General features: G+C 37.5%; 1 protein-coding gene across 1 annotated transcript in view; it reads left to right on the top strand.

Moving 5' to 3' along the window:
* The window catches only part of LOC140742387 (uncharacterized), a 98,982-nt gene that overhangs the window by 3,491 nt on the left and 78,366 nt on the right, over nucleotides 1-17,125 (top strand). Inside the window, exons 2-3 of the mRNA XM_073073318.1 lie at nucleotides 2,549-2,623; nucleotides 4,951-5,028. The gene's annotated coding sequence lies outside the window, so the exon portion shown is untranslated. The remainder of the gene's footprint in view (nucleotides 1-2,548; nucleotides 2,624-4,950; nucleotides 5,029-17,125) is intronic.

The raw sequence follows: 17,125 nt of genomic DNA, 5'->3' as shown, positions 1-17,125 counted from the left end.
TAGTCAGACAGTCATCTCGATGTGTATATACGAGTATATATGTACTAGCTGACCCGGCAAACGTTGTGTTGCCATATAAATAAAAAAATGTTAAGGATGAACAACCCTTATCACTTAGGTGTAAAAAAAATAGATAGTGGCCGATTCTCAGACCTACTGAATATGTATATAAAATTTGGTGAAAATCGGTGAAGCCGTTTCGGAGGAGTACGGTCACTAACACGAGCATTTTATATATAAGATATATTATATAATGTATGTGTAATCTCCTCTTAATTTCCTTTATTTTGACACCCTACTCGATAGGTTTGGTTAACTTTTTTAAAACGTGTTACTATTTCGCGAAAAAATTCACCATTTACGGTCTATAAAATATATAACTTCAGTAAATCAAAGTTTCGGTCATTATTTTACCTCGTTAGAGGTAGCATTTCATTATTTTTATCCAACAAGCCTGATACAAAATGTCATAGTGTTTGCTTCAAAATTGACGATAGTTCAAATGAACTTTTAACCCTTATTTTACCCTCTACGGGGTTGATTTTTCGGAGGGAGATAAATAAGTGCGTCCTTGTTCCTATCCAGAAAGCCAAATACAAAATTTTATAGTGGTTGCTTCAAAATTAAAGGATTTCAAAAAAACTGTTTTCCCCTATTTTATCCTCTTAAGGGTAGAATTTCCAACAGGCCTTTCTTAGTACTTATTCAAGCTATATAGAGAACCTGTGTGCAAAATTTCAGAACTGTAAAGTCCTTGGTTTAGGCTGTACGTTGATTTCTGAAAAATGAAAAGTCATTTAGTTAGTCAGTCAGTCAGTCACCTTACTGTTTTATATATATAAAAATATGTTTTTATAATCTCCGTTTAATTTCCTTTCATTTGATACCCTACTCGATAGGTTCGGTTAACTTTTTTTTTTAAATGTGTTACTATTTCGCGCCAAAAATCCGCCATTTTGATTTTTTTTACTAACACTTATCTAAGGACACTCGGGTCATTGAGACAAATATAATGACACTTTAACTGTTGAAATTCATCCAGCCGTTTGTTAGATCGGATGAAATAAAGAAAGACAAACATACAAGATACGCGCGAAAAACATAACCCTTCCTTGGCAGTCGGGTAATAAAGAGGGTCAATACTTCCTACGATAGAAAATACTGCAGAAGTATTGTGCGGAGAAGGTGAAGGAACATGTTGCTGGCTATTTATCCTTACAAAAAAACCTCTGATGCGTCCCACCAAGATATAGACACAACCCATATACAAGAAATAGGTTCTTCATGAAGATTGTAAATTGAAAAGATCTGTACTAAAAACTTGTAACAAGTTTTATAGTACATAACATGTACCCGTTTTTGTAATCAAGATAATATGTAATGTAAGCTAGTTATTATGTAACGTAAACATTAATCATTTCCGGTCATGTCTATATTGGTTGCGTCGATCGAGCATTTGCCAAAAAAACTGATTAAAATTAGGAACTAGATTAATATATACAATTATGTAATGGAATTAACCTAGCTATCAATCAAGTGTATGCTACTTAGCACTATATTGATAAATATCTATTAGAGACTTGTGAAGCTGAATTTGAAATTGTAAATATTTTTGATATCTTCAGATGCATAGACAAGGCTTATCTTTGCCATCACACGTTTAATGCCTACATATTTAATCCCTTATTAATAATCAATCCATCCAAATAATCTCCTATCAGAGTTCAACATTTGAGGCATTCTACTTAGTCTACTAGAAGTTGTCGAATTTCGATCTTTAGTAGGCAAAAATTGAGAAGTTACAGTGCTCTGTCCTGCTGTATTATTGATCAGTGATCACAATTGGTATGATTTGCATGTGTGTCTAATTCGAGTATATTACGCAAATCGCCCAAATTTAATATAAGGAAATCGCCTAAACATGCTTCAACATTTGGTTCGAGAGTTTGTCTATCTTTTTATTAGCCTGGTGCAACTAATTAGTCAACATTTCCTTTGAAGTCGATGCAACACGATTACTCATAGTTTTATATTCATGTTTCGTTTTAACTAATAGCAGTAGTTTTATGGTCGGTCGTCTGTGTGACCTCAAACATTAAGAGAATGAGTTTTATGTTTTCTTTATTTAGCAATCTTAGGTAAAGAGTTTAAATTACAGTACTGAGATATAAAAATAAGAGCAAATTAGAAACATCTTTTCCACGAGCTGAAAGTAAAATTACTTTGCTTCAATGAAATTGTGGTAGCAACCTGGCATCTTTCGACTTCAAATTAGATTGATATCGTACCTAAGATCAGCCTGAATTGAGTGGTATCTCTAAGAACTAATTTGGAATGTCTCGCCCTCGTATCAAAACAGAAGAATTTGGCAAATTCTGTCGTAGGACAGAAATAGGTGCAGCGGTGGTGACACCGCATTTAAACAACCAAAGATTATATTCTTTCGTATTACGCCTCAAGATACGTTACAGTACATAAGAATTATGAATTTTATAAGATTTCCCCAGTTGTATCCAATTTCCTGAGCAATTTCCTGTTGTGTGTGCAGGCGGGGGCAGATGGCGCCGGTGTCGCTCGCTGAGCGCGCCCCGCCCCGCGCCCCCTCCCGTGCCCAGCGCGTTTGGTGAGTACTAAACTTCTAAATATTTTTTTTATTTGATAATTATTATGGTCATTAACATGTTATTGTCCCACTGCTGGGCGTCGTTTTACTAGCAAAATGAGAGGTTCAAGACATAGTGCACCTGAAGGACACATTGGGTAGTCTTTACAATGTAAAAGTATGTAAACCTGTAAAATAAAAGATTTACATAAACACCTTTGAGAACATGTATTTTTTTAGAACATGTGTAGGTTTCCTAATGATGTTTTCATTTGCAGTTTTCTTTTGTATGTATTTTAAAACGAACATAATTGAAAAAACAAGCCTGGGATTCGAACCTTGGACAATTAAAAGACTAATTTCAACCATTAAGCTATTTTTGCTACTCGTTTACTGCATAAAACTTACATTAAATATTCTTTATTTGCACAATAATATGAGTTTCTTACAGCTAATATACCCACAATTTTAAAGCTAGCCAATTCGTACGATGCTGACTTGAGCATTTAAATAATAAATGATCAGACCCCGCTCAGAAGTTCATTAAAATTTTAAGAGCCTTACATCCAACCTACATTGCTTAGCTAGGCCACAGCTTCTTGCCCCCGTTTAAAATAAACCGCCCCTAAACAACGAGGGTTCTGCGAGTAGCTCGCCTTAGGGTAAAACAACATCCACGCATTCGCTCCCAAAGAGCGGCCTTTTCACACATGTGGAGTTATACATATTATGTAAGTATGTGTGAAGATCCTGTCCTTACATATTTTCATCCTGGAAGTCTACTAACAGCTACTTACAAGATTCCATGAAATGGAAGACATTTTAAGCCACAGATCCACCAATCAGTCGGATTACTACATCTCTTTATCTGAGATCTCAATCTGCGTTATAGAACTGGCCCACATTGTCCTCAACTGCGCGGAGACTTGTGCACTATGCATCAATGGGATACAAAAAACTTGCAATAAATTTACTCCCAAGTGCTTCACTCTATTATTATGGTTGCTTTCAGTGAAATTGAATTTACTTTCAGCTATGTAAAACTATGTAGACTTTACTAAATTTGAAAATACAGGATAGTTGCTATAAAAATAGTCTCAATGGTGTATTGATTATATTTGTATACTGTGATGTTTCGTTGTTTATAAAGCTTCCTCTTTTAACTGAAACGAAAGTTTGTCACAGATGTTTTGCCCTTGACGACAGCGACAGCTGACACAAAAAATGCCTGTTTTACTTAAGAGACGTTTATAAAACGGGACAAGTAAGATACCCCCAAAATCACACATTGTAGATTCGGAGTTTACCACGTAAAATAAGTTAGATTACTTACTTTCGTTGTTTTGATGGTTTATTTGTAAGACTAGCTGCTAGTTCTAAAATATAAGTAGCCTATGTTACTCCTTATTACATCAGCTACCTGCCAATAAAAGTCCCGTCAAAATCGGTCCAGCCATTTCAGAGATTAGCCGGAACAAACAGACAGATAGACAGACAGACAAAAATTGTAACAAATGATATTATGGTGTATGTACCGTATGTACATTAATATGCATGTAGTAAAAGGCGGTTATTTCAATTTAAGAAACAGACACTCCAATTTTATATATATGTATAGGTTAAGGTAGCAAACGAGCATGCAGTCCGCCTGATGGTAAGTTGTAGTCACTGTCGCCCTTGTGTCTGCCAACTCCATCTGATCAGGGGTTCTACCTAAAGCAGGCCACAAATACGTCATCCTGATGACTACATGAAGATAACCAACTCACCCCTGAAGACTAAGTTGGACTCCTCGTATGCAACTCCGTCGGCATCCACACCTTTAAACCCGAACGGAACTGCTTCACTCCAGAAATAGATGTGGCCGTGGTAACATCTGAAGGTGGTAGAACCCTTTGTGGTTCGACTCCGGCGGCACCACCGCCACACCTATTTCTACCTAATAACAGCACACTTTTCCGAGGCATTCCAGCTTAGTCCTCAGGGGTAGCGGCGCATCTGTGGCCGACCTCAGGTAGGAATATCTAATCCTATCTGGGGTTGATTACAGATGTCCATGGGCGGCAGTAGCCACTTACCATCAGGTGGACTGCATGCTCGTCTGCTACTCCTATATTATAAACAAAAATAAAAAACATCCCGGTTAAACTCTACTGATCCTATCATAAGAGTATTCTAGCATAAGAGAGTTCTATATATTTTTTATCAAAGCAAAGAACACCGTCCTAAATACGATCAGAATTTGTTCAGCTGTGTAAAAACATTAAGTTTGAATCGAGGAGTTTTTACATTTATAAATTACCTTTTTATGGACTGAATCGTTTATCGTCCTTTTTGCATTTTTGCAGATAAAATTGCAACCAGGTGTAGTTCGTGTACGCGAACGTTCCCGTGCTAATGGATCGCCAACCGACTCGTCAAGATAGGTAAGTTAATACTTTTTATAGTTATCGCCAAACTGCTAGTCCGCTCTGAAGTTGTTGCGACCAGGTATAGTCATACAATTTGCAATGGCGACGCGATTCATTTCTATATTCAGAGCGGACTAGCAGTTTTACGCGGACAATACTACCGAACAAACGTGCGAATAATTTGTATGTAGTTATAGTTATAAGCGTATTCTTCATCAGCTCAGTATTGAAGCCACGTTATATTACAGTGTATGGGACGGACGGTATCACGTTGAATTAATTTAAGTAGGTACATAGGCTAGTTATGATTAATTTAACCAATCAATCATCAATCGTTATACTTACGTATTAGGCTAGTTATTATCTTTAAATATTACTTAATTTATGTATCCAACCATAAACAGATCAACCAACCTACTAAAGGTATAGGTCTTCAGAAAGTCTTAAATGTCATATTTTAATTTTTGGTGTTATCTCCATAAATGTGATTTTTTTTTGTTATTATCCCTATATTTCTGTATTAAGCTTTCGTAGCTCAATAACATCTGAATAAAATTTATAATTTATCGATAACATATTTCTCGTGTGATGCTGCGCTAAATAACTTTATTGAGCGCTAACTGCACGATTATTGATGCGATAATGCATGGATTAATCTTAATACTATTAATTAACCAAGATAAAGACTTTGAAGAATGTTCACACGATTAAAAAAACGATTATGTGAGATTAAGAATTATAATGGAATCTGCATTTTTATTTAAACCGTGGAGAAATGAAACTCTTGCTTGAGATAAGAGTTCAAGGCAAAATTCTTGCAAAAGTGGATAAGTTCTAAGCATGTGTGTGTTACATCATACGCCGCATATGACGTATCTCGAGATGAAATCTTGCTAATAGCAAGCTTTTATAACTTTACTGACTGATATATTAAATTTATATACTTTAAAACACCCACGTAATTTCAATGCCGATTAAATGATATTGTTAGTGTCATTTAATGATAATCTGTAATATATTGCTGGCTATGGGTGGTAGAACCCTTTGTGGTTCGACTCCGGCGGCACCACCGCCACACCTATTTCTACCTAATAACAGCAGTGTTAAGCGCTGCTGTGTTCCGGTTTGAAGGGTGTGGTAAATGAGACATACTTTTCCGAGGCGTTCCAGCTTAGTCCTCAGGGGTAGCGGCGCATCTGTGGCCGACCTCAGGTAGGAATATCTAATCCTATCTGGGGGTGAATACAGATATCCATGAGCGGCATTAGCCACTTACCCTCAGGTGGACTGCATGCTCGTCTGCTACTCCTATATTATAAAAAAAAGCTTGACGATAAGACCAACAGTCTTAATGAGCATGGAGTCCATCTGATGATAGGTCACTCCGCCCATAAACATTTCTGCTTAACACCATATAGTACAAGGATTCTACTTGAAACCGACCACATGATGAGATGCCACTCCTGGGGACTAAGATGATCGCCGCATACTTATACACTATCTAAGTCAGCTTCCATTTAAACCCTAGAAATTGGTGTTTGATGTGTCATCTATACCCAATTCTATCTTCTTATATATAAAATTCTCGTGTCACAATGTTAGTTACCGTACTCCTCCGAAACGGCTTTACCGATTTTCATTTTCACCAAATTTTATATGCATATTCAGTAGGTCTGAGAATCAGCTACTATCTATTTTTCATACCCCTAAGTGATAAGGGTTGTTCGTCCTTAACATTTTTTTATTTATATGGCAACACAACGTTTGCCGGGTCAGTTAGTTATATATAATATAGAAGTTTTGTGTTGCATGAATGTCGGTAGTATTAAATTTCCCATTCGTCTGCAATGGAAATACGCCAATTAAGTATTCTATGTGCCTCTGCCTACCCGTGTAGGTACCTTTGTTCATTTGTTCCCTAAAACCCAGCGCTTCCGGATCGATACGCAAACTGGGGTTGTGTTGTAAATGAAATAGCTTTCACTTGTTCAATTTTTAGTTGCTGCGTTTTATACGTTCTAATGTAATGTACTCTGTTTTATTCAAATAACGTTATTAACATTTTTCATAAGACTTGGGTTAGTAGCAAACGAACATGCAATCTACCTAATCGTAAGTGGCCATTGCCGTCCATGGAGATCCGTAATCAACCCCAGATATAATTGCAGTCCTGAGATTGAAAGCAGCACTTTACTACCCTTGAAAACTAAAGTGGGATGTCTCGTAAATCGGTATGTTTTAAAAAATGTGATAGAGTAGAGAAGATTCCGAAAATACCTTTGAAATCATGACGTATTTCAGGCTATTTCACAATGCTTCGGAACAACCCTACTTAGGATGTTCTACTGTTAGCTGATTTAAATGAAAATTAAAGATGTTTGTTTTATACAATTTACGACAAAATTTCACTCTAGGCACTAATCCAACATTATTGCGCTCCCCTCAATATTTACCAACACACATGCGAATAGGGTAGGCACCCCAAATAGTAGATTGTTCTGTTGTCGAACACGTGCGGGTTGCAGCGCCATTATGATCAAGTGGAACATGATGGGTTCATTAACAATTGTTATGCTCATCACGAATGTATAGAATACTAGTTTTTGCCCGCGGCTTTGCCCGCGTTTAAAAGAAAATATTATGACATACTAACATACATAAAACTGAAAATTCGTACCTTTATTGGAATGAAAGTGGCGCCATCTGGCGAAAATTGGTCGAACCAACTCTGCAACCTTCGTGGGCTCATGGACAACAACTTTGCAAAAGATCATCACTTGATCAAATGCATAGTTTACGATTCAATCCTTACTAATATCGATTAAACTAATCGATTTTTTTGGTTCAAAAGATCGATTCTCCGATTAATCGATGTTAGATCGCCATCCCTAGTTCCCGTGGGATTTCCGGGATAAAAACTATCCTATGTCCTTTCTCGGGTCTCAGACTATCTTTGTACAAAATTTCATTAAAATCGGTTCAGTGGTTTAGGCGTGAAGAAGAGACAACCAGACAGACAGACAGACAGAGTAACTTTCGGATTTATAATATTAGTGGATAAGGATATACATGGTGTCCGTCAATTCGTTGTAAACTGATTTCTATCCCACTGCTGGGGCACGCGTATCCTCCCAGAGTGAGACAAGTTAGACCATATTACCTTATGCTAACCAAGTGCGAATGCCCATTGCTGAACACTAAAATCCTCTCAGAGTGAGATAAGTTTAGCCCATAATACACTATGCTGACCAAGTGCGGATTGCTGGATTTCACACACATTTAAGAACTTTTCCCTTTCTTCTCTCAGACGTCTAGATTAACACACGATGTTCTTCTTCAACCCTATAGCATGTGATAAGTATTATCTAATGTAACTTTAAAAATCAGAAATGAAATCATGAAATTAAGTTATTAGTGGTCGCGTCCAACGTAACTTAACTTTCTAGATAAGTTTTATATTTATAATTTACAACAGCCCAGAGGGTATTGCACTTTGTATAACGGACCGCAAAAGACGAACATAAGTTCAATAAATATTGACTTTTATTTTTGTCACGCCAATAACCACTTAGCAAGTCATTTTATTCGATTTATACATACATTAGGTTTGTTAGCTAAGCTATGTGTGATTTATTTATGTTTTAATCATTTCATTGGCTTTGGTTACATTATCAGTGTCCACATAATGCTTTTTGGTAAAAGAATTTTGAGTTTTATAATTGCTGAATACAACATACACTGAAAATTATTGTAACTTACAACACGACACTAACTTACGCGGACACAAAATAATCTTCTTATTTATAAAATTCTCATGTCACAATGTTAGTTACCGTACTCCTCCGAAACGGCTTTAACGATTTTCACCAAATTTTATATGCATATTCAGTAGGTCTGAGAATCGGCTACTATCTATTTTTCATAGTCCTAAGTGATAAGGGTTGTTCACCCGTAACATTTAAAAACGGGTCAGCTAGTTATTATATTTTTTTTTATACCTACAATCATGCCGCATGATGCATGCTGAAGACTCATTGCAATGATTTGTTTCGAATTTGAAAAATAAGCTCTCTATAATTGCTTTTTTTTAATACAACAGTAGTAGTGGTGTGGTGGCTTATACGACGCTTCCTGAACATAAAAATACACAGACGACACGGCGAGGGCAATGTAATCCTCGAGCAATAAGTGGTAATCCCTCGCCGCCCCTTGGGGAGAGATATTTGCAATTTTAGGGGAATTCCTTCTCGCTCCTCAAACCTATTCTATTTCTAGTAGCAATGTCGTTGCCATTAGGTTCTTTCGGGAAATTTAGTGCTACAGAAGTTATACTTCTTTTGCCACGTGGGGGAACAGAAATCGAAGATTTTTGCGAGCGAAGTTGCGCGCCGTTTGTAACACATGTTTTTTGTCGTATTTACTTCAGTCTATCGGACGTTTCATTTAGAATTTGTTGAACTCCATTAAAATATTATATTAACTACGCGGAGAAGTAAAACTTCTTACGTACGAACACATGCGTTTTCTTAAAGTATTTTTGCACTTTTTAAAAAGTTTGAGTAAATCGCTTCGTGAGTCTTAACCGCTAATTATAATCAACAGTACAATGGAATACCTAGACTTGAACAAACAAATAACCTTCCAACGCGAAATAAAACGAATCTCCGTAGGTAATACAGACTGGTTTAAATTACCATTTTGCGAGGAGGCTAATTAAGGAAGTACTTTGATATTGTGTGTATTATGTCCATTGCCTTGATGGACGTTGTTTTATAAGATCGAAGTAGCATACTAGCATGCAGTCCACCTGGTGGTAAGGGGTCCTTGTCGCCCGTGGATCTCTCTGTAACCAACTTCATATAGAATTAGGATTCTACCTGGAACCGACTACAGACACGTTGCTATTCTTGGGCATACAGCGGTCACCTCATATGTAAGTCAGCCGGCATTGTTTTGTCATATCAGCTTGAGGTAATGCTGGAAATCTATTTAAAGCTTATGTGTTTAAACAACAAATATTTAGTGTTTACAAAAGCAAATGTAATTAATGTTTACCATCAAAATCATCAACCCATTCCTTTTTCATTAGTTTCAGAATCAGAGGTGGATAACGTTTGTAAACCGAATCCCATCGTGTGAGCCAATGTTCATACCGTAAGCTATCTGTATGCAACCTATTCCAGTTCCATAGAATTCCAATGAATGCAAGCAGTTATAGATGAAATTAACGCTTGGCGCAACGTGGTTGTACTCGGAAGTCTTTGCCGAGTTTGCCGCGCCCCAAAGTGTCTAGACATTGGGGTGCAACGCAAATAAAAGCACTATAAACGTCGCTTATAAAATAAATATCGACTTTTTACCCAGGAATCGGCAACCTTTGTGATTAAATTGCTATTCCTTCTACCGTACGTGATTTTTTGCACGTTCCGTATGAAAGTGCAAAACAAAGCTTACGTTGACCATTCCTCCCTTCGTCTTTTCTACTTTTGAATAATATTTTATTCATAAAAAGTAAAAAAAATGTGCATACGATGGTTTTCGTTTTTTGGTTTATGCTTCACCATAAAAAATGAAAGTCTTACAAGCATAACAAGTCATTTGAGTTATAAATATTTCACTTTCAGGCCTTAAAAACTCACTATGTTTGGCTCATGGAATTTAGCATCCTTAATGTTCAAGAGGCTTTATTAAATTTTACTAGTGTATTACGCACTTTACTATTAGTAGTTTCAAATTTATAGGGGTGTAGTAAGTGGTTCGAATTGGTTCACTTAAATTTACGTCCCTACATCCCCATTTTCTTCCGGGCTGACGGACACGCTATCGTGACTTTACCTAATGACATGCTATCGTGAGTCTTACAAAATATTGTAGAAGGTATACTTCTTTTTGGGCGTTAGTGAAAATAATAAACAAAACAAAGTGAAGCACTTCCTTACACCTATGCAAATGCTTACGCTGTACCAGGCGCAAGTCCGTTCGTGTATGGAGTACTGCTGTCACCTATGGGATGGTACAGCTAAGCATCACTTAGAGGCACTGGACTTGTTTGAGGAACGGGCCAAGAGACTCATTGGGGATGAGTCGCTAATTAAAGCCAGGCTCCAAAACCTACAACACCGTCGGCGTGTGGCTCGTCTTGCGGTTTTCTACCGAATTCATTTTGGGGAGTGTGCGCAACAGGTTCACGATCTAGTTCCTCCAGCCCCATTCTATCTTCGGACGTCCAGACGCACGGCAGGCTACCACCCCTATCAAGTCGTTCCTTTGGTTCGTACGAAGCGTTTTGCCTCGTCTTTTCTAATACGAACCGCCAAGGAGTGGAATGCCCTGCCGGCTTCTGTGTTTCCCGACAAATATAATCTAGGAGTCTTCAAGTCAAGAGTGAATAGGCTACTTCTAGGCAAGCGTGGCACATCTTAGGCCTCATCGAAGCTTACCATCAGGCGAGATCGAGGCCAAGCGCATGCCTATCAACTAATTAAAAAAAAAATTGATTTAAGATAACGAAAGGCAAAAGAAATACACCTTAAAGTTGAATACACATAGCAACCAACGCAGAAAATTTTAGCGTTTAAATACCTACGAGGGTACGTTTTTAAGTTCGCGGAATGAGGGACAAGGAGCGAAAATAAAATGTCAAAATTATTTTTCTTTTTCTACATATTCTCCTGCAAGACAAAAAAAAATGTTTTGTCCTTGTCGGAAAAATACGAGGAAATTGCGTCCTTTACTTCTTCGTCTGTAGAAAATTTCTTTCCACGAAGCTCTTTTTTCATTTTTGGAAAGAGATAATAATCGGTGGGAGCCAGGTCTGGACTATAGGGTGGGTGATTTAAAATATCAAAGCCCACCTTATGCAGGGCAGCCAGTGCAATACGGCTCTTGTGTACGGGCGCATTGTCGTGCAACAGCAGGACACCTCTGGATAATTTTCCTCGTCTTTTTTCTTTGATGGCTTCTTTTAACCGCTCCAAGATTGTTGCGTAATATTCTCCGGTTATAGAGACACCTTTATCTTTGTAATCTATTAACAAAATTCCTTCTGCATCCCAAAAGACTGTCGCCATGAGTTTGCCGGCCGATTGTGACACCTTAAACTTTTTAGGAGGTGCTGTACCCTTTTTATGCCACTGCATGGAGTCTTGTTTAGACTCAGGTTCATAATGGTGAACCCAAGTTTCATCTCCAGTAACAATTCGATTCAGTACAATATCCTTATCTTCTCCACAGAGGTTCAAAAACGCACGGGAACATTCAACGCGCTGTTGTTTCTGAGGCGGCGTGAGCATTCTCGGCACCCACCGCGCGCTGACCTTAGTCATGCCAAGATGGTCATGCAGAATTTTAAAAATGGTTGTATCCGTTACTCCAACCATTTCTGCAAGCTGTTTCTTCTTTAGCCGAGCATCTTCCAGTACTAATTTTTCGACTTCCGCTATCGTTTCCGGAATGGTCACCTCAACAGACCGTCCTGGTCGTGGGTCGTCTTCAAGTGAATCCCTGCCTTGCTTAAAAAGGTTGTTCCACTTGTAAACCATCGTTTTTCCAGGGCAAGAGTCCCCGTAAACCGATGACATCTCTTCCATTATGATTTGCACAGACTTTCCTTGCTTGGTAAGGAACTTTATAACGGCGCGATGCTCGATTTTCTCCATACTTCCAATTTTCTTCCGGATTGAGTTGTTTAATTGTCGATAGTTTTAAAACTAATGATGCAATTGTAATAAAACTTTATATTTATACTATTTATGAGTCACTTAACACGTACGGCCCTTAACGAGCCCGCTATCCCCCCTCCAACCCTGCCATTCCGCGGACTTAAAAACGCACCCTCGTATATGATACACGATAAATTCTTTCGTGTCATAACGTGTCATGGTTTTACTAAATACACCAAAGAAGTTTAACTTCTTAGGCCGTACAAAAGCATAGACATACATCTTTAATTATTTTTATAGAACTTGTTCAAAAATGTTGCCAACTCCTGCCCAACCACGTAATATCCGCTATATTCATTTCCCAAATGGAATGTAACTGTTTGGAATATTTCCAGAACAACTTGAAAGTTTAAACGACAGATATGGGAATTTATTGTTTTATTTTCATATTGGATCGCTTTCAACTTCCTTAATTCACTTTGGGATAAATTATTACATGACTGTCTGAAAAATGTTGCATTCCGTACTTACGTTTTTAGGATTCCGTAGTAAGTACCCTTACCATAAGTTTTTACGTTTTGACATATATGACCGTTTTAGTATTTATTTACGTATTTCTCCGTACAAATTCCAATCAGCGCCCCTAGCGGATTGTATCAAAACTATAGTGACAGTTACGTAACAAAATGTCTAAATTGACAAAATTGCGCTTTATGTTTTGTCTCTCTTTTGACATGCCCTGCAACCCAAACTGCTTGACGGATTTTAACATATGAGGTGGCGTTGGTTTCATCTAAATTTTGGGAATGACATAGGCTATTTTAAAGCACTCGGGGGTTTTTGTTTTTATCGTATTTTCTACTGAACTAAATCTACTTTGAAATCCATTTGTCAATTTCCTTCTTTTACATGCTTTTTTTCATATAAAAGTAGCAAACGAACATGCCGTCCACCTGAAGGCAACTGCCGACATCTGAAATTCGGATTGCGTATAGATTTTGGAACAAACTTGGAATGCCTCGTATGAATATTTCTCCCTTACTACATCCTTCAATTTACAACAACGACGCAATAACTGTTATTATTAAGCGGAAATAGCCTATCTTTATTGCTTGACTATGAAAATAGGTTAGGTATCTTCATAAACAGCGCTCCAAATTAATCCCCTTAATAAACGAATAAAAACAAAATCTATATTTATTCGGTAGATATTGTTTTCGACGATGAGTCAAGAGATTTGCCACGTGATTATCCTAAAAAGGCACTCCATGTTGAAGGTTAAACACTGCATAATCAGAAAAGGTACTGTGTATAATGTTTACTTCATCTTATATGCTCATAGACATACATTATGATAAAATGTATCATTGGTGTCATTAAAAGTACACAAACACTAAAAGACTAACCCAAAAACAAAACTAATCCTGTTGTAGCCCGTCTGCCTTATAGTAAGGTACAATTATAAAAAAAATGCATCAACCCCCATAATTGTGAGGTGGAGTCAGTGCCCAGTAGGAAATAGAAAGAGATAAAACAGCACAGCCGGGAGAGAACCCAGAACGCATTGCTTAACAACCAATGTAATATAATAATAATATTTTCTTTATTTCAGACCCATTTTTTTACAGTCCATATATTTGGTTAGTACATATTTTCTTAAGTCTATGTTAGTGCACAACAAACAAAACAAGGGGGTTTGTGTTAAAGACAACTTAGCCTATGTTAGTAAAGACAATTAAAACAAAAAACTTAAACCTAATGTCCACCGCGAAACAAGATATCAGGTTTGTCGACGTAATCCAAACGCCAACTAAATGTTAGCCATTAATCGGATTATCCTTGAGTTTATCCTGACCCTCTTTTTCTAGACCTACGCAATAGGGATTATCCCTTCCATTTGTCCTTCCGTAGACATTTGTTCAAACGTTTCTTTGAGCTTAGCAATTTGATATGTTTGTCCATTAACACTACTTTTAAAGTAAACTGGAAGCATTGAATATCTAGGTCAGTTTACCCTTCATATGGTAATTTGTATGATGATATAGGACAAACAGGGTCGTCAACTGCTTAGCTATTTTAAGGGTGATTTTTAAAGTATATTAAAATATGAGCCTCGGTGTTTTTGGATTAATTTAATTAAAATGTTATGGTGTAAAAACATTTGCCATAAAGAAGGAATTTCCGGAACGCTGCGCGATACTTAATTGATGTAACTTTTCGGAATCAATTAATTTAGTTAATGATTGTCGACGCGCACTTAACAAACGATTATGGTTTTCAATTAGTTGAATAAAATATCCCTCATACTGTCATGTAAAAATTAATTGATGTACTGCAAAAGTACGGTCACTTTGCATATCATTCAAACGGATATCTTTGCGTATTTTTTCAACGACAAAAATTAGTGCTTTCTTTGAATTTAAAACAGTATTTTAAGGATCCAAAATGCATACAGGAGTATGTACTTCCTCTACCCAGGGGTAGAGTAGCTGCTAATTTTATAACATAAATGTAGAAAACTTTACTATAACTAACAAAAATATGAGACTTTCAATTTATATACTGCGCTAACTCATATTTCTACCATCAGGTTAAATTACTTCATTTGCGCTACACGAGCAATTAATTCCCTAGATTCAAGAGCTATATGCAAAAGTACTGTATGCAATTAATTCGTGGAAAGTTCCGGGTTATGTATCAAAGGCACTTCCGTCGGCAATTACCGGGTTTAATTCACGTTGGGGGTTATATTACGAATCCCGTGTACCCAAAGGGAGCGGCCACTCGGTAAGGGTTTCCCCCAAAATGATCGATGTGGTATCGGATTGAAACGGTCAGAAAAACTACATAACAACTCTAAAAAGTTTTTTATACGATTGATGTAGCATACAAGCGTGCAGTTCATCTGATAGTGGTAGAACCTTTTGTGGTTCGACTCCGGCGGCACCACCGCCACACCTATTTCTACCTAATAACAGCAGTGTTAGGCGCTGCTGTGTTCCGGTTTGAAGGGTGTGGTAAGGGAGACAGACTTTTCCGAGGTGTTCCAGCTTAGTCCTCAGGGGTAGCGGCGCATCTCTGGCCGACCTTAGGTAGGAATATTTAAACCTATCTGGGGTTGATTACAGATGTCCATGGGCGGTAGTAGCTACTTACCATCAGGTGGACTGCATGCTCGTCTGCTACTCCTATATTATAAAAAAAAGTGGCCACTGCTACCCATGATCTCTTAAAACCAATTTGATATAGTAAAGAGGTTGTTTTATGAGCGTTGAGGCGTTGTTAGTCTTGAGGACTACTGGTCGTCTTAGTTGTAGGCAGTTCGACCAACCTATCCTAACTTAACCATCCATTTCTACCTTATGCCGCTTCAAAAGCTCCTGTGTTCCTGTTTAATGGGTGTGTTAAGGTTTCACAAACGAGGTTTTCCAACTTAATCTTCACATGTACCACACCTTTTTTTTTGTTCATGACTTGAAAAGGTACCCGACGCCATGGGAGTGACGCCGGGTTATGTGGGATTTTTATCGCACTAAAACCCCCCCGGTGGCCGTCCTCAGCGTTTGGTGAAGAACTCCGGGATCTCCAACGGAACACAACCGGAATCCTCCTAACGCAGATGCTCTTCTATCGGGCTCTGCCCTGGGGGGAGCAATTTACGCTCCTCTCACATCCCCTGCTGATTACAGCGATATGCGACCACACAAACCGATGTCCTTCCCGGGGTCGCTTGCTGAACGGTTTGAGCTTCACATGTACCACACCTATGGCAATTTGAGTTGATCACAGATTTCCGAGAGTGAAGGTCACTCGTCATTCTTGCTTTTCATGTTCGTTTACAACAAAGTGTAAATCAATTATAAGGATTTAAACGAAAGAGAACTCGGAGAAATCGATTTTGTAAGCTAGTTCTGAACGGTTAAAGGCGATTCCATGTGGGATGCATTGGATGGAGGAGGTGCATGTAATTAGTACGGAGCAATTTTCTGACCTTAAAATGCTGAAGTTATTTTTGCGTACGATTTTAATTATGTCTAAATGGACTGGACGTATGCTATACAATTTATATAAAACTGAACGTCGGTCTGTGATTTAAATTGTAGACAAATAATAATTTGCTATAAATAATAATCAGAAATTTTCAAAGCTGTGTTTTAAATTATTGTCTGTCTGGCGTGTGTCTGGTAGAGTCGTGACTTGAATCTCATTAAATAAAATGTCTTAGCTACTCGTGTAACGCTTTATATCTTTTTGCCACTGACAGTAGTGGGGCCATACAGGTCTGATACGTTGTACTGGGGTGTTTTGTACTGGTTTTTAATTACATTGATAGTTGATACTAAATAAATAATAGTTTAAAAAAACTAAAAAAATACACTTTTTATAGAAAATCCAACTAAAAAATAGAAAATAAATTTTTAAAATTTGAATTAAGAATAGTGTAAATAAGA

Source organism: Epargyreus clarus, unplaced genomic scaffold, assembly GCF_041222505.1.
Source record: "Epargyreus clarus isolate Ecla_fem2 unplaced genomic scaffold, WU_Ecla_fem_2.2 ptg000005l, whole genome shotgun sequence".
NCBI lineage: Eukaryota > Metazoa > Arthropoda > Insecta > Lepidoptera > Hesperiidae > Epargyreus > Epargyreus clarus.
The sequence above is the reverse complement of the archived record's forward strand: the minus strand, read 5'-3'. Positions and strand labels throughout refer to the sequence as shown.